This window comes from Sus scrofa, chromosome 13 (genome assembly GCF_000003025.6).
Source record: "Sus scrofa isolate TJ Tabasco breed Duroc chromosome 13, Sscrofa11.1, whole genome shotgun sequence".
NCBI lineage: Eukaryota > Metazoa > Chordata > Mammalia > Artiodactyla > Suidae > Sus > Sus scrofa.
The window spans coordinates 87,803,713-87,822,477 of NC_010455.5; the positions used below are offsets into that span (position 1 = coordinate 87,803,713).

The following is an 18,765-nucleotide window of genomic DNA, read 5'->3' on the forward strand; positions in this document are numbered from 1 at the left end:
ACCGGTTATCAAAAGCAGAAAGAAAACTGGGTCAAAAGGTGAAAAACAAAATGGGGAATTAAATTAAAAGAAAGTATCTCTCATTCCTAAATTACCAATCATTTAGTTTTAACCATTGTAAGATACCATGCATTATACTAGTTTCCACCAATTTAGACCCATGAACAGAATTAATGGTGATCTGTATATTAGACAATGATTTTCCATGTGACAGTCAAATGGTAGGAAAGCTTTGTAAGAGTGGAAAAGAGAAAAAAAAAAAAAAAAAAAAAGAAAGAGTTCCCATCGTGGTTAACGAATGCCACTAGGAACCATGAGGTTGTGGGCTCGATCCCTGGCCTTGCTCAGTGGGTTAACGATCCGGTGTTGCCATGAGCTGTGGTGTAGGTCGCAGACATGGTTTGGATCCCGAGTTGCTGTGGCTCTGGTGTAGGCTGGGGCTACAGCTCTGATTCGACCCCTAGCCTGGGAACTCTATGTGCTGTGGGAGTGGCCCTAGAAAAGGCAAAAAGACACACACACACACAAAGAGTGGAAAAGAGGTTATCTTGCCATTATGAATCTACCAAGAATTTATAAATTAGGATATTTTCTAATTGCTGTTATATGTTCATGCTACATGGATGGAAAAATTAAACTCTAAGGTTATGTCCATGTATTTAATGCCATGGTAGTTACTGTTCAAGCATGTAGTACAGAGTTCTGACTTTGGGGGCTCGAGATCCTGTTTTTCCTCAGTTTGAGGTACACCTAACTTATTCAAAGTGTAAAAGTGTGTTGTGGGAGGAGGAGAGGAGAAAGGGAATAGCAGGATTATGTCCTGATAAGAAAGTCCTTGATTACGGAAAAGGGTATATCTGCCAGCTGTGCTGTCCTGAGCCTGAGTTATGGAGAATGGTGTGTAGCCATGGCTTGGATGTTGACCATTAAGGCTTCTAGGTTAATGAGTAGATTGGACCTAGTTGCTGATTGTTGAAGAATGTTATTTTAGGAGAATATTAAAGCTTTGCTATAAGTAAACTACGGAATTTTGTATATCTTCAGCAATTTCTATTATTCCAGTTTTTTGTAACCTGACTTCTCTCCGTCTTTCATCTACCTTATTTCTACCATTAGTCAACTTCCATTGCCATCTCTCACTACTTTGATGACATATGCGCAGAGTTCCATATTTTCTTCTCTACTCTGCATGCTCATCTCTATCTCTGTGCTTGATTCATGTAACTATGGATTCAAATTTCCTGAGCAATTCAATTTTTGCTGAGTTAAATCCTCAGTTCATTTCAGCCACCATCCTGTCCTAGATCATACAATATTTTGAGCATCCAAATATCTTAAACTAACAAACCCTCTCATCCTAATTTCTTTCTTTCATATGTTTCACTCCTTTACTTCTACTATCGCTCTATACCTCTGAAAGTGTTCATTCCCCCATTAGGATTTTTGATCATTTAATTTCTTAGTTGTCTCGATATATTTCCTGCTTTATGCCTTACTTTATATCATTCTTTCAGTCCAGAATACTAATCATCTATTGAAATACTGTTCATCATCCAAAGATCATTCAGAATGTCATTTACCTGAAGCATTCTCTGATCTCTTCAGTTGCAATAAAAAACATTTACATTTATAAGGTGCTTTCTCTTATAATACTTTATTTTATGATCACAACAACCTTGTGAGTTCTGCTGTGATTTCATCCATTTGAGAGGTGGCAGAACTAAATCTAGAGATAAGGTTTTACTACTTGTTCAGCCCTTTTTCTGCTAACCAAACTGCCAGAATCAAGTCCTCAAAATTTGTTTAGTATATCATTTCCATAATTCAAAAACACTTAGTGTATCATGGTTTGTTGTGTAGTTATTTTTAGACAAGTATGAGCTCCTGATTCTATTTTTTAAGCTCTCTATAATGTCTTAATTTCCAAAGCCACTGCCCCAGTGCCTTAAACATGGAAGATGCTCAATATATATGTGTTGAATAGATGAACAAATTAATTAAAGGACACTACAAAAGATGGAGTGTTGGAAGCCAGATCCAGGATGCAGAAGAACATGCTTTCACAATACTATTTTGTAAGTAAAACAATTGAGGCTTAAAGAGGGCAAAAGGTTTCTTAGGGTCACATCACAAATTAGGAACAGAATTAAAAAGAAAACGCAGAGGCCCTGAAGTTCCACTCTGCTGCTTAGTCACTGAATCTTTCTTCTTTTCAGCTTTCAGTCATGGCTCTCTCTCTAGATTGAAAGAAAGATTCACTTATGGAAAATGGTGCATATAGTGTGACGGGGAATGAGAATCTGGCCCCATGACATTTCCATACACCCTTAACAAGATCAGCTGTGTTTAGCATCTTTCTTCAACAGTTTTGTCCACTCCATGATCTTTCAAGCTTAAACGCTATCCTTACCTCAATTGATTCCCATAAATATAGGGATGTTATGAAGATTAGTGATGCAAGACACATAATATCCTGCAAGCTCCACAGAAGAAAGGTATTACATAAATACAAAGCATGATTATTTTTGCAACTAGCAACAAGACTAAGCTTACCAACACATAGTTCACAGGCTACTGAGCCATCAGAGATGATATACATTTTTTTTCCTCTACATGAATTAAAGAGGAAGATATTTGCCTTGGGATATTTGGACCGTTTACTCCACTTACTTTTTTTTTTTTTTGGTGGTGAGATTAGTAGTGGTGGTAGAGGAAGGAGTTTAGAAGTGAAAGTGATTTTAAATTAGATTTTTAAATTAGAACATGCACAGATTGCCAAACAGAAAAACTAATATAAAGAAATAAATGCAAAAATAACATTAACCTGTAAAATATATGGAATTTTTGTCCCTTGCTTGCATTTCTTGTGGTACTGGGTTTATTCTGAAACAGACTATTATAAAACACATTGAATTCAGTTGAATTTAGAAGGATTGTGAAGTCTTTTGGGAGAGTTCTCTTTATCAATAGAGATGATAAAATTTAGATTTGATTGTATTATTTTTATATTATTTTATGAAAATAGTTTTGTATTAAATCATTGTTATTACTTGATTTGTTGTGATTCACACGTCTCATGTCTGGAAGGAATGTAATTCTATAACTTAGTGGTCAATAATAGTATTAGTTGGTAGAAAACAGGGATCACCTTTGTTCTACTTTTGTTTAATGTATATGTTGGTATTTTGTCATTTTCTTATCCATCGTGGGAAAGGTATCTTTCCACAGTCTGATCTGGTTTGATGGCTCCATGAGGCAAATGACCATAGAATTTACTGCCAGGAAGACTGACTCAACATTAACTAGGAAAAGTGAAACTCATTATCTGACAAAGACATGCTCCTAAAATTAGAACAGTGAACACTAAATGTCTTTATATATTTGGTCCATGTGTTCAATGATCTGGGCGTATATTTGCAGCTAACTAACTCTGGCATGCTCAAGGGAAAGCTAGGTGGCTCAGAATCATTGGAAGCCTGGGAAGTTTTACTGAAGTTTTTCGGTGGCCAATGTGGGCAATTGGAAGATTGTGCCTTGTACAGTTCCCAGGCTGATATTAGACTAATTCTATGGTGTAGAAATCTGGGATTTCAGTTGAGCACTTGCCTAATTATTGAAGGTGAATCTTAGTTTTTCCCGGGGATGGGCGGGGGGTGGGGTGTCCTGGCTTTACCTCCTCTACTTGAGTTGGTAGGCAGTTCTTCCACAGAATGAGAATCTTGGGTAGGCTTTTCAAGCATCATAAAAATTGTAATGGTTTTACCTGCTCATCTGGAATCCAATGTCCCTTCTTATTTTTCTGTAGCAAGTAATGTCTCCTCTAGGGCATGCATCAGAAGATTATGTCCTGCCTCTGTTTCTGAACTGCATATTTCTTCAAAGGAAACTGAGGCTCAGGGAAGTGAAATAAATTGTACAAGATGAAATTAATTGTCAAATATGGATTTTAACCTGTGATCTTTTCCATGTGCTACCATTCATCCAAAGTCTGAATGTGAGATATGACTTTTTGAGAGACCTTAGTCCAGGGGCTTGTTCCCCATCAACTTCTGTGAATACTCATGTTTTATCACTGAAACAAATTTTAAGCCAGATTGGCAATAATATTCATCTTCATTAACTTAGACCTGGCGAAATTATTTTTCCTGCCTCTAGCTTTTACTGGAAGCAAGCACGAAGGACAGCGGCATTAGCCTATTGCCTTCTCTGAAGTCCCAGATTAAATTTCACAGGAGTCTTTCACCTAGAATTTAGAGACTAAGCGTTAGAATTTTCTTCTGTGAGGAATCGATATGCTTCTTTTTATTTATTATTATTATTTTTTTGCTTTTTAGGGCCACTCTTGCGCCATATGGAAGTTCCCAGGCTAGGGGTTGAATGAGAGGGGCATCTGCTAGCCTACGCCTCAGTCACAGCAATGCGGGATTCCAGCCGTATCTGCGACCTACACTGCAGCTTCACACAATGCCGGATCCTTAACACACTGAGTGAGCCAGGGATCAAACCTGCATCCTCTTGAACACTAGTCGGGTTCTTAAACTGCTGAGCACAATGGGAACTCCTGCTACCTCCTTTTAGTTAGTAAAAATCACACAGTTTCCATATGTTTCTTTTTGCACAATTATAAAGCTCAGGGTTAAATTGGATATTTTTTCATATGAACCAAATAATGTTTTTGGCTAAAATACTTAGTTTTTCTCTTCTTCTTGGTTCTGCTCTTCTAATTTATCAAGTATATTTTGCATGTTATTCACTTCGACCATCTCAATTCATGTCAATAAATGAGTTAATACTTTTCTAAAGAGAACAGAACTTAATCCTTCTACTTTTTATCTCATGTTCTCTTCAAGAGACATTGAATGCTATACAATGCAACCTTTTATGGAAGAGGATCTGAATTTTAGGTAAAGATTCTATGGAGAATGACCATGTTAAAGATAAAGAATCCAATTAGACTCGACTGCTGCTTTTTTAGTATAGATTATGTGTTAGGCATTATGGGATACTACAAGCATTAATATAAATGAAAACATGTCCTCTGACTTTTTCAGCTTGCAAACTAGAATGAAAAAAAATTGGCACAGTATATAATTAATTTGATAAAAAATTGAAAGGATTTTGGAGTTCCGTTGTGACATAGTGGAAACAAATCTGACTGGGAATCATGAGGTTTTGGGTTCTATCCCTGGCTTTGCTCAGTGGGTTGAGGATCTGGCGTTGCTGTGAGCTGTGGTGTAGGTCGCAGACTCGGCTGGGATCTGGCTTTGCTGTGATTGTGGCATAGTCTGGCAGCTACAGCTCTGATTAAACCCCTAGCGTGGGAACCTCCACATGCCTCGGGTGCGGGCCTAAAAAAAAAGACAAAAGGCAAAAAAACAATTGAAAATAAATTAAAATCTCTTGAATATTTTGCACTGTAATAGTGACATTTTAAAACTTGAAAACATCCAAGATAGTAACTTAAAGCTTTTATTTTTGAAACTAAATAAGAATATCCCAACATAATATTCTAATGTTTGTGATCTAATATTCCTTATACTGAGTTTTTTATCCACTCAACATACATCATAGTGTTGTTCAATGAGAGACATACTATGCATAGGCAATTGCATGGGTACTATAGCCTATGGATTATGGATCTTTCTTGACTCATCAACCCCAACCCCCTCCATTAGGGAAAGCATGTGGGAATGCAGGTGAGGGTGACATTATGTTAAGGATAATCTCGAACCTACTCTTATTTATATGAAAAGTGAATTATTTCCAACTGCAAGCTAATTGTGACTACATTGTGTCAAGAGAATTGCTATACCACACCAAAACAGGGTCAAAACTAGTATGTTTTAATTTTGCTCCCGTTTCAAGTTCTGGGTACTTACTTTACTGAAATGAAAAGTAATTTCCTATGCTTGAAATTACTTTTCATCTTTCTTACAGCATCTTTCCATCTCTAAACTTAATTGTTTTAATTCCTTTAAATCATTCTTTTGTCTTATTTTTATTGCTAAGAAACCCAATGCCTAGCTCTGTGGGGGTAACAAATGGAAGTCAAGCATCTCTGAATTTGTGGGCTTTCATTCTAAATTAGCCACATTGATTGCCTGCACAATCCAGCCATTAAATTTTGGGTCTTTTTTTACTTGATTTTATTGATAGTAAGGAAAACAGGATTGTGATCCTTCAATGTATTACTTCAAGAGTTTTATAAGACCTTTAATCTTCTCGTGTTCCTCAGAATTCCTGATATTTCTGAAATTTCTTAGTTATAGAATAAATAATGCATAATTTTAGACCAACATATGACATTTTCTAATTATACATATTTGACTGAGGCAGGCAGGTGTGTGATTTTGGATGCGCTTGTGGAAAACTTTTAGCAAAATGGTACAATACAAGAAGGACCTACTGTATTAGTTGGGGCAGATGAGGTTATGCTATATATCTCTTCAGACCTCTGAATCTCAATATTTTAAAACAACAAAGATTTGTGTCTCTACATATCAGTGCAGGCTGTCCAGGTGAAGGAAGGGAATCTGTTCATCATCACTCAGGGTCCTGGCTGACAGAGTGTTTATCATCTTATGATGCCTCCCTCTCCACACAAGGCTTCAAGGTTTGCCATGGTCAAGAGTTCCTGTCATGGCGCAGTGGTTAACGAATCCGACTAGGAACCATGAGGTTGTGGGTTCGATCCCTGGCCTTGCTCAGTGGGTTAAGGATCCGGAATTGCCGTGAGCTGTGGTGTAGGTCGCAGACGGGGCTGGGATCCCGTGTTGCAGTGGCTCTGGCTTAGGCCGGTGGCTACAGCTCTGATTAGACCCCTAGCCAGGAAACCTCCACATGCTGTGGGAGCAGCCCTAGAAAAGGAAAAAAGACAAAACAAACAAACAAACAAGCAAAAACAAGGTTTGCTGTGGTAATAGTGGAAGATAATCATTGGCTTTTAAATGGCTCCATCTAGAAATGACAGATTGCTTCTCCTTACATTTCATTTTCTGAATCAAGCCATGTGGTTATGACAAACTTCAAGTAGCAGGGAAGAGTAATCCTCCTGGAAGATAAGGAGGGAAAGACCTTTGATAAGATCTATTTATTGAATTTGACTCTGACAGCTCTGTGTGGAAATACTAAAGAAAACAATAGGAAACTGTTTAAGTAGTTTATGTATTTTTAAATATTTTAATAAATTTATAAATATCACATAACAGACATAAGAAAAAAATGATACTACCATAACCTTAATGCACCCCTGGTAACATTTACATGTATTTTTCATATACTTTTTTCTACATATTTATTATTATGTAGTTGTAATTACAGTGGTGTTAGCATTTTATGATTTTTTTTGTCTTTTAACGTTATAACAGAAAGGCTATCTCTATAAAGCTAGGTAGTATTTATGACTACACTTTTCAGTGGTTGCATGAAATCTTATTTAGTGGATGTACCATAATTTACTTGACCACTCTCTATTGTCTCATTACTTGCCATTTTCTTCAACTTTATTAAGGTATAATTGACAAAAAAAATTGCTTGTTTTGAAATTTACAACATGATGGTTTGATATGTGTATACACTGTAAAATGATTACCACAATGAAGCCAATCAACACATCCATCACCTCACGTAGCTACTATTTTGTGTAACTATTTTTCTGTGTGTGGTAAGAACATTTAAGATCTATACCCTCTTAGGAAATTTCAAGTATACAATACAGTATTATTAACTATAGTCACCATGTTGTACATTAGATCCCCAGAACTTATTTATCTTATAATTTGGACTTTTGTATCTTTTGATCAATATCTCCTCCTTTCCCCCACCTAAGCATTTGGTAACCACCATTATACTCTCTGGTTCTATGAGTTAGATTTTTTTAGATTTATGTACAAGTGATACCATACAATGTTTTCTTACTCTGGCTAATTTTACTTAGCATAATGCTCTGCAGGTCTACTCTGTTGCAAATGGTAGGATTTCTTCATTTTTAATGGCTAAATAATATTCATTGTGTGTATATATACCACATTTTCTTTATCTGTTCATCTGGTTATGGACACAGCTTATTTCCATATCTTGGCTATTGTAATAAACTCTGCAATGAAAGATATTGATTTAATTTTCAGTGGAGATACATACATATATGTGTGTGTGTGTGTGTGTGTGTGTGTGTGTGTGTGTGTGTGTGTGTGTGTATGTATATATAGTAGTGGCAATGCTGAACTATAAAAATAGAACTAATTTTTGAGGAACTACTATACTGTTTTCCACAATGGTTGTACCAATTTACATTCCCAACTACAGTGTACAAGGGTTCCCTTTTCCCACACCTTCATCAATACCTGTTATCTCTTGTCTTTTTGATTCTAGCCATTCTAACCAGGTATGAGGTGAGGTTTTTTGGTTTTTATTTGCATTTTCCTGATGATGAGTAATGTTGAACACCTTTTCATATACCTGTTAGCCATATGTATGTCTTCTTTGGAAAAGTGTATATTCAGGTTCTTTGACCATTTTTACATTTATTTCCTTCTTTCCTTCCTTTCTTCCTTCCCTCCTCACTCCCTCCCTCCCTTCAAAGCTGCACCTATGACATATGGAAGCTCCCAGCCTAGCAGTTGAATCGGATGTCTAGCTGCTGACCTATGCCACAGCCATGGTAATACCAATCTGAGCTTCTGCTGGATCCTTAACCCACTGAGGAAGGCTGGGGATCAAACCTGCATCTTCATGGATACTATGTCAGGTTCTTAACCTGCTGAGCCACAACAGCAACTCCTCTTTGCCCATTTTGAAACTGGATTATGCTTTTTTTTGGGAGGGGGGCTGTTGAGATGTATGAAGTCCTTATTTATTTGGATATTAAACCCTTATTAATATATGGTTTGTAAATATTTTCTCATATTCCATAGGTTGCAATTTCATTTTGTTGATTGTTTACTGTGCAAAAACCTTTTAGTTTGCTGTAGTCCCACATGTTCATTTTTGCTTTTATGGTCTGTTGCTTTTGCCGTCATATCAAAAATAATCACTGCCAAGATCAATGGTAAGGAGCTTTTACCCTCTGTTTTATTTTGGGAGTTGTATGGTTTGGGTCTTAGATTTAAGTTTTTCTTCCATTTTGAGTCAACTTTTGTGTATGGTGTAAGAGTTCAATTCCATTTTTTGGCACTTCAATATTCACTTTCCCCAACACCATTTGTTGAAGAGACTATTTTTTGTCCATTGTGTATTATTGGCACCTTTGTCATAGTTTAGTTGACCCCATATGTGTGGATTTATTTATGGGCTTTCTATTCTGTTCCATTGGTCTACATGTTTGTATTTATGGCAACACCATATTGTTTTGATTACTATAGTTCTGGAGTATACTTTGTAATCAGGAAGTGTGATGTCTCTAGCTTTGTTCTTTCTCAGGATTGCTAGATATTCAGGATCGTTTGTTGTTCTATATGAATTCTAGAATTGTTTTCTCTATTTCTGTAAAAAATTGCTGAAATGCCTTTGGGATTTTGATTGGGGTTGCTTTGAATTTGCAGATAGCATTGAATAGTGTGCACATTTTCACAATATTAATTTTTCAATCTGAAAACATGGGATGCCTTTACATTTATTTGTATCTTCTTCAGTTTTTTTCATCAGTGTTTCATAGTTTTCAGTGTATAGTTCTTTACCTTTTTGGTTAAATTTATTCCTCAGTGTTTTATTCTTTTGATGCTATTGTAAGTGGGTTTTTTTAAATTTATTTTTTGAATAGTTCCTTGTTAGTGTATAGAAAAGCAACTGATTTTTTTATATTTATTTTGTATTCTGCAACTTTGCTGAATTCATTTATTAGTTCTATCAGTTTCTTTGTGGAATCCAACTGGATAGAAATGAATATTCTTTGACCTTACCATCTATCTACTAAAGCAGTTTCAGTTCAACAAGATTTTCAGGTGATTTGTATATATACATTAAAATTTGAGGAGTTCCCGTCATGGCGCAGTGGTTAACGAATCAGACTAGGAACCATGAGGTTGCGGGTTCGATCCCTGGCCTTGCTCAGTGGGTTAACGATCCGGCGTTGCCGTGAGCTGTGGTGTAGGTTGCAGACGCGGCTCGGATCCCGCGTTGCTGTGGCTCTGGCGTAGGCAGATGGCTACAGCTCCGATTGGACCCCTGGCCTGGGAACCTCCATATGCCGCGGGAGCGGCCCAAGAAATAGCAACAACAACAACAAAAGACAAAAAAAAAAAAAAAAAAATTGAGAAATATTCATTCAGCCCACTCTGCAGGCTTATGCTGACTTGTTTTAAGAGTAAGATAATTTTAGAAATATGGATTAGTTTTTCTAATTCAACATTTGGATTTGTTGGTTCTTTAATTTTATTTCTCCAGAATTTTATTAACAAAGTTGTTTCAAGTTTTTAAATTGTGCTTTTAAAACATTTAATTTTGTTAAATCCAAAATGATCTTGTAATTTACTTTAAATATGTTAACAGCTAAAAATCTATGTAAATTCATACATGCAGTCTGCTTATATATCTGTAGGCAAAAAGATCATTGAGTAGGTACATGATTAATGTAATACAGTTTGCCTTCTGTATCTGCTGGTTTTGTATCCATGTATTTAATCAACCATGGATCAAAATCCATATATGTGGAACCAATGGGTATGGAAGGCCAATTGTATTCATTATACTACACTGTTTTATATAAGGGACTTGAACATCTTTGAATTTTGGTATGGGTGGGGGCTCCTGGAACCAATCTCCCCCGGTATCAAGGAATGATTGTATGTAAAGAGAGTAATTCCAGTGGCTAGCTGGCATTTGCTCTCTACATGAGTTCATTACATTTTAGATACATGTCTATTGATAAAGAAGAATGAATTTCAGTTGATAATTTTATGGAATGTGATAAAAAGGTTCTGTGTTAGGATATCTATCTCTGTCTATTGTGAAAAATATATCTGTGTGTGTGCCAATGTTTATGTTTAAAACTATATATATGTTGTTTTATATCAAAAGAATGAACTTGGGTTGTGATGATTATTGTAATAAAATGTATTAAAATTCATTAAAAAAAGAATGAACTTGTATCTTAGTCAATTTATAAACAATAGGACATTGAAACTGAAAGACTATTTATTACACACATCAGTCCAGTTCCTGGTTTCCATTGTAGATCTAAATCTGTTGTTCTAAAACCTTCTGAGCCACTGTGCCCAGGAATCTGTATTTTAATAATTCCTAATGTGATTCTTATTGATCAAAGATGTTTGGAAACATTGAAATCAATGAGTTAGTGTGTGTATAAATTATTCTCCTTTTAGAAGAAACTAGCTTATATGATACTAAGAATAATATATTCTGGAGTCCTATTGTGGCTCAGTGGTTAATGAAACTGACTAGCAAGCATGAGGATGTGGCTTCGATCCCTGGCCTCACTCAGTAGGTTAAGGATCTGGCCTTGCCTTGAGCTGTGGTGTAGGTTGCAGACGTGGCTCAGATCCCGAGTTGCTGTGGCTGTGACTTAGGCTGGTGGCTACTTCTCCAAGTGGAACCCTAGTTTGGGAACAATATGTTGTGGGTGCAGCCCTAAAAGACAAAAAAAAAAAAAAAAGAATAATGTATTCTTTTAAGTTATTTTAAAATGTAAATTTAGAGTTAACTCTAAATTTAGTATTTTGAAACTTTATATTTGGTATTTTATTATTCAGAAGAGTCCAAAGCCCTTTGAAAAGTCAAAATTTAAATCTTTTTTTTTTTTTTTAACACTTTCAGGTTTTTTTTTTTTCTTTTCTTTTCTTTTTAGGGTCATATCCCATATCTACAGCATATGGAAGTTCCCAGGCCAGGGGTCTAATTGAAGCTACAGCTGCTGACCTACACCACAGCCACAGCAATACCAGATCCGAGCCATGTCTGCAATCTACACCACAGCTCATGGCAAAACCGGATCGCTGACCCACTGAGCGAGGCCAGAGATCAAACTGCTGTCCTCATGGATACTAGTCAGATTTGTTTCCACCATGCCACAATGTCAACTCCCTTAAAAATATATATAAAAGATACAGTTCATTTATGAAAGTGGACTTTTAAATTTTTTATTAAAGTTGGTTTACAATGTTGTACCAATTTCTGCTGTACAGCAAAGTGAGCTAGTCATATAGATACATACATTCTTTTTTAATATTTTTTCCATCATGGTCTATTCCAGGATTTTGTATAGTGTTCCCCATGCAACACAGTAAGACCTTGTTGTTTATCCATTCTAAATGCAATAGTTTGCCTCTACTAACCCTGAACTCCCAGTCCATACCACTCCTTACACCCTCTCCCTTGGCAACCACAAGTCTGTTCCCTATGTCTGTTAGTCTGTTTCTCTTTTGTAGATAGGTTCATTTGTGCCATATTTTAGATTGCACATATAAGTGATATCATTATCCTTCTTTTTATGACTTCATTTAGTATGATAGTCTCTAGTTGCATCTATATTGCTGCAAATGCTTTTCTTGTGTTCTTTTCTATAGCCGAGTAGTATTCCATTGTGTGTGTAGAATCTTCTTAATCCATTCATTTGTCAATGGACATTTAGATTGTTTCCATGTCTTGGCTGTTGTGAATAGTGCTACTATGAACATACAGACACATGTATCTTTTTTTTTTTTTTTTTTTTTTTTTTTTTGGTCTTTCTGCCATTTCTTGGGCCGCTCCTATGGCCTATGGAGGTTCCCAGGCTAGGGGTCCAATCGGAGCTGTAGCCACCAGCCTACGCCACAGCCACTGCAACGTGGGATCCGAGCCTCTTCTGCGACCTATACCACAGCTCACGGCAACGCTGGATCGTCAACCCACTGAGCAAGGCCAGGGATCGAAACCGCAACCTCGTGGTTCCTAGTCGGATTTGTTAACCACTGCGCCACGATGGGAACTCCTGCATGTATCTTTTTGAATGAAAATTTTATCCAGATATATGCCCAGAGGTAGGATTGATGGATCATATGGGTTGTATAGTTAGTTTTCTGAGGATCTCCATACTGTTTTCCATAGTGGTTGTGCCAATTTACATTCCCACCAACAGTGTAGGAGGGTTCCTTTTCTCTACACCCTTTTCAGCATTTGTTATTTATAGACTTATTAGTGATGGCCATTCTTTTTTCTAATTTATTTTTTATTTTTTAAGTGACTCAAGTCATTGTTATAATTTTTGTTATTTATTTATTTATTTAATAATTTTTTTTTATTTTCCCACTGTACAGCGAGGGGGACAGGTTATCCTTACATGTATACATTACAATTACATTTTTTCCCCCACCCTTTGTTCTGTTGCAACATGAGTATCTAGACAAAGTTCTCAATGCTATTCAGCAGGATCTCCTTGTAAATCTATTCTAAGTTGTGTCTGATAAGCCCAAGCTCCCGATCCCTCCCATTCCCTCCCCCTCCCATCAGGCAGCCACAAGTCTCTTCTCCAAGTCCATGATTTTCTTTTCTGTGGAAATGTTCATTTGTGCTGGATATTAGATTCCAGTTATAAGTGATATCATATGGTATTTGTCTTTGTCTTTCTGGCTCATTTCACTCAGTATGAGAGTCTCTAGTTCCATCCATGTTGCTGCAAATGGCATTATGTCATTCTTTTTTATGGCTGAGTAGTATTCCATTGTGTATGTATACCACATCTTCCTTAACGCAATCATCTGTTGAGGGTCATTTGGGTTGTTTCCATGTCCTGGCTATTGTGAATAGTGCTGCAATGAACATGCAGGTGCATGTGTCTCTTTTAAGTAGAGCTTCGTCTGGATATATGCCCAAGAGTGGGATTGCGGGGTCATATGGAAGTTCTATGTATAGATTTCTAAGGTATCTCCAAACTGTTCTCCATAGTGGCTGTACCAGTTGACATTCCCACCAACAGTGCAGGAGGGTTCCCTTTTCTCCACACCCCTTCTAGCACTTGTTATTTGTGGACTTATTAATGATGGCCATTCTGACTGGTGTGAGGTGGTGTCTCATGGTAGTTTTGATTTGCATTTCTCTTATAATCAGCGATGTTGAGCATTTTTTCATGTGTTTGCTGGCCATCTGTATATCTTCCTTGGAGAACAGTCTATTCACGTCTTTTGCCCATTTTTCCATTGGGTTGTTGGCTTTTTTGTTATTGGGTTGTATAAGTCATTTGTATATTCTAGAGATTAAGCCCTTGTCGGTTGCATCATTTGAAACTGTTTTCTCCCATTCTGTAAGTTGTCTTTTTGTTTTCTTTATGGTTTCTTTTGCTGTGCAAAAGCTTGTCAGTTTGATGAGGTCCCATGGGTTTATTTTTGCTCTTATTTCGATTGCTTTGGGAGACTGACCTGAGAAAATATTCATGATGTTGATGTCAGAGAGTGTTTTGCCTATGTTTTCTTCTCGGAGTTTGATGGTGTCCTGTCGTATATTTAAGTCTTTCAGCCATTTGGAGTTTATTTTTGTGCATGGTGTGAGGGTGTGTTCTAGTTTCATTGCTTTGCATGCAGCTGTCCAGGTTTCCCAGCAATGCTTGCCGAATAGACTTTCTTTTTCCCATGTTATGTTCTTGCCTCCCTTGTCAAAGATTAATTGACCATAGGTGTCAGGGTTTATTTCCGGATTCTCTATTCTGTTCCATTGGTCTGTCTGTCTATTTTGATACCACTACCACACTGTTTTGGTGACTGTGGCTTTGTAGTATTTCTTGAAGTCTGGGAGAGTTATGCCTCCTGCTTGGTTTTTGTTTCTCAGGATTGCTTTGGCAATTCTGGGTCTTTTGTGGTTCCATATAAATGTTTGGATTGTTTGTTCTAGTTCTGTGAAAAATGTCCTGGGTAATTTGATAGGGATTGCATTGAATCTGTAGATTGCTTTGGGTAGTATGGCCATTTTTACAATATTGATTTTCCCAATCCAGGAACATGGAATATCTTTCCATTTCTTTACATCTTCTTTGATTTCTTTGATTAAAGTTTTATAGTTCTTGGCATATAGGTCCTTTACCTCTTTGGTCAGGTGTATTCCGAGGTATTTGATTTTGTGAGGTGCAATTTTAAAAGGTATCGTATTTTTGTATTCCTTTTCTAATGTTTCATTGCTGGTATACAGAAATGCAACTGACTTCTGAATGGTAATCTTATATTCTGCCACTTTGCTGAATTTATTAATCAGTTCAAGGAGTTTTGGGGTTGAGTCCTTAGGGTTTTCTATGTATAGTATCATGTCATCTGCATACAGTGACAGTTTTATCTCTTCTCTTCCTATATGGATGGCTTTTATTTCTTTTGTTTGTCTAATTGCTGTGGCTAGGACTTCCAAAACTATGTTGAAGAGCAGTGGTGAGAGTGGGCATCCCTGTCTTGTTCCATATTTGAGTGAGAAGGCTTTTAGTTTTTCCCCATTGAGTATTATATTTGCTGTGGATTTCTCATAAATGGCTTTGATTATATTCAGGAATGTTCCCTCTATACCCACTTTGGCGAGGGTCTTGATCATGAATGGATGTTGGACTTTGTCAAATGCTTTTTCTGTGTCTATTGAGATGATCATATGATTTTTTACTTTTTTTTTGTTAATGTGGTGTATGATGCTGATTGATTTGCGTATGTTGAACCATCCTTGTGAACCTGGGATGAACCCAACCTGGTCATGGTGTATAATTTTTTTGATATGTTGTTGGGTTCGGTTGGCTAAGATTTTGTTGAGAATTTTTGCATCTATAGTCATCAATGATATTGGGTGATAGTTTTCTTTTTTGGTGGTATCTCTGCCTGGTTTTGGAATGAGGGTGATGGTGGCCTCATAGAATGTCTTTGGGAGTATTCCTTCTTCTTCAACCTTTTGAAAGAGTTTAAGGAGGATGGGCACCAATTCCTCTTTATATGTTTGATAAAATTCACCTGTGAAGCCATCTGTTCCTGGACTTTTATTTGTAGGGTGTGATTTTATGACCTCTTCAATTTCATTTCTAGTGATCGGTCTGTTCAGTTGGTCTGTTTCTACTTGATTCAGTTTTGGCAGGCTGTAAGATTCTAGAAAATTGTCCATTTCTTCCAGATTGTCAAACTTGTTGCCGTATAGTTGTTCATAGTATTCTCTTATGGTTTTTTGTATTTCTGCTGTATCCGTTGTGATTTCTCCTTTTTCATTTATAATTTTGGTGATTTGGGTTCTCTCTCTCTTCTTTTTAGTGAGTCTGGCCAGGGGTTTGTCCATTTTGTTCACCTTTTCAAAGAACCAGCTCTTGGTTTTATTAATTTTCTCTATTGTTTTTTGAGTCTCTATTTTATTGATTTCTTCTTTGATCTTTATAATTTCCTTCCTTCTGCTGACTTTAGGACTTTTTTGTTCTTCTTTTACTAATTCATTTAGGTGGAGGGTTAAGTTGTCAATTTGGGATCTTTCTTCTTTTGTGAGAAAGGCCTGTATTGCTATAAATTTCCCTCTGAGCACTGCTTTCGCAGCATCCCATAGATTTTGAGAGGTTGTGTCTTCATTATCATTTGTTTCAAGGTAGTTTTTAATTTCCTTCTTGATTTCCTCATTGACCCATTGGTTTTTTAGTAGCATGTTGTTTAGTCTCCATGGAGTAGGTTTTTTCTCTTTGCTTTTCCCATGGTTGATTTCTAATTTCATGGCATTGTGGTCAGAGAAGATACTTGAGATAATTTCTACGCTCCTAAATTTATTGAGATTCGCTTTGTGTCCCAATATGTGGTCGATTCTTGAGAATGTTCCATGAGCATTTGAGAAGAATGTGTATTCTGCTTTTTTTGCATGTAGTGTCCTGAAGATATCAATGAAGTCTAACTTGCTATTGTTTCCTTTAGGATCTCTGTTGCTTTATTGGTTTTCTGTCTAGAGGATCTGTCCATTGATGTGAGGGGGGTATTTAGGTCTCCTACTATGATTGTATTCTCATCAATATCTCCCTTTATGTCTGTTAATATTTGATGTATGTATCTGGGTGCTCCTATATTTGGGGCATATATGTTGACAATAGTAACATCCTCTCCTTGGATGGATCCCTTAATCATTAAATAGTGTCCTTCTTTGTCTTTCTTTATGTCTTTTGTTTTAAAGTCTATTTTGTCTGATATGAGCGTTGTGACTCCTGCTTTTCTGTCATGTCTATTGGCGTGAAATATTTTTCCCCACCCTTTCACTTTCAATCTATATGTATCTTTTGTCCTAAGGTGAGTTTCTTGTAGGCAGCATATTGAAGGTTTTTGCCTTTTTATCCACTCAGCCACTCTGTGTCTTTTGATTGGGGCATTCAGTCCATTGACATTTAACATGATAATTGATAGATGATTATTTATTGCCATTTGAACCTCGTATTCCTGTTGATTCTATGGTTCTCCATTCTTCCATTCTTTTTTTTTTTTTTTTTTTGGTTGGATGGTCTCCTGTTATTATCTGCTTGAGTGTATTTTTTTTTCATTTTTTGCAAATGCAATATTTGGTTTTGGCTTGTGGTTGCCCTGTTTTTTAAGTATGCTAACCCCTTCCCATAATTGTGTGTTTTAGCCTGATGGTCCTGTAAGTTCAAACACTTCATTACTATATTAAAATTAAGAAGAGAAACATACAAACAAACAAAAAGGGTTATTTACTTCCTAACATCCCTTACCCACATTTTATGGTTTTGATGACTCTTTTTTCTTTTTTTCTTTTTAATTGTATTTTGTTTGAATCATGTTCATGATTAAATCTGTATGCTGGCTTATTTGAGTGACTGCTCTCTGATTGTGGTTTCCTCAGTCCTAGTTCTTCCTCTTCTTCTTCTTCTTCTTTTTTTTTTTTTTCTTTTCTTTTTTCTTCCCTTTCCTTCCTTTCTTTTTGGTTTAGAGAAGCCCTTTCAATATTTCCTTTAACCTGGGTTTTGTGTTGCTGTATTCTTTAAGTTTTTGTTTGTTGGAAAAAATTTTTATTTCCCCTTCTATTTTAAATGATATTCTTGCTGGATAGAGTATTCTAGGTTGCATATTTTTTCCTTTGAGCACTTTAAATATCTCTTGCCATTCCCTCCTGGCCTGTAGTGTTTCTGTAGAGAAATCAGCTGATAGTCTTATGGGGGTTCCCTTGTAGGTAACATTCTGTTTTTCTCTTGCTGCCTTTAGGATCCTCTCTTTATCACTAACTTTTGAGTGATGGCCATTCTTACTTGTGTGAGGTGGTATCTCGCTGCAGTTTTGATTTGCATTTCTTTAATAATTAGTGATATTGAGCATCTTTTCATGTGTCTGGTGACCATCCATATGTCTTCTTTGGAGAAATGTCTAAGTGGATATTTTTATGTTTATGAAAGACTGAATTAAGAAAGCATATATTCATAACACAACCATTAGTGTGAAATATATCATTAACTTGTTTGCTCTTTGTCTTGATGTTGACATTTGTGCCTTCAGAGTTAGGGGGCTGTAGGACCAGAATATTTGGTCTATATCTATAAACCATGTAGAGAGACTTCAACTCAGCTTCTTAAAAAGTAAATGCAAAATAAGAAAGAGACTAAAATTGGAACTAGTTACTTTATTTTATTTTTTATTTTTTTATTTTTTTGTCTTTTTGTCTTTTTAGGGCTGCAGCTGTGGCATATGGAGGTTCCCAGGCTAGGGGTCAAATCAGAGTTGTAGCCTCCGGCCTACGCCAGAGCCACAGAAATGCCAGATCCGAGCTGCATCTGCAACCTATACCACAGCTACCGCAACGGCAGATTCTTAACCCACTAAGCAAGGTCAGGGATTGAAACTGCAACCTCAT

General features: G+C 36.5%; 1 long non-coding RNA gene across 2 annotated transcripts in view; it reads left to right on the forward strand.

The window, feature by feature from the left end:
• Positions 1-18,765, forward strand: part of LOC106505376 — a 464,045-nt gene that overhangs the window by 48,766 nt on the left and 396,514 nt on the right. The gene's annotated exons all lie outside the window — the stretch shown is intronic.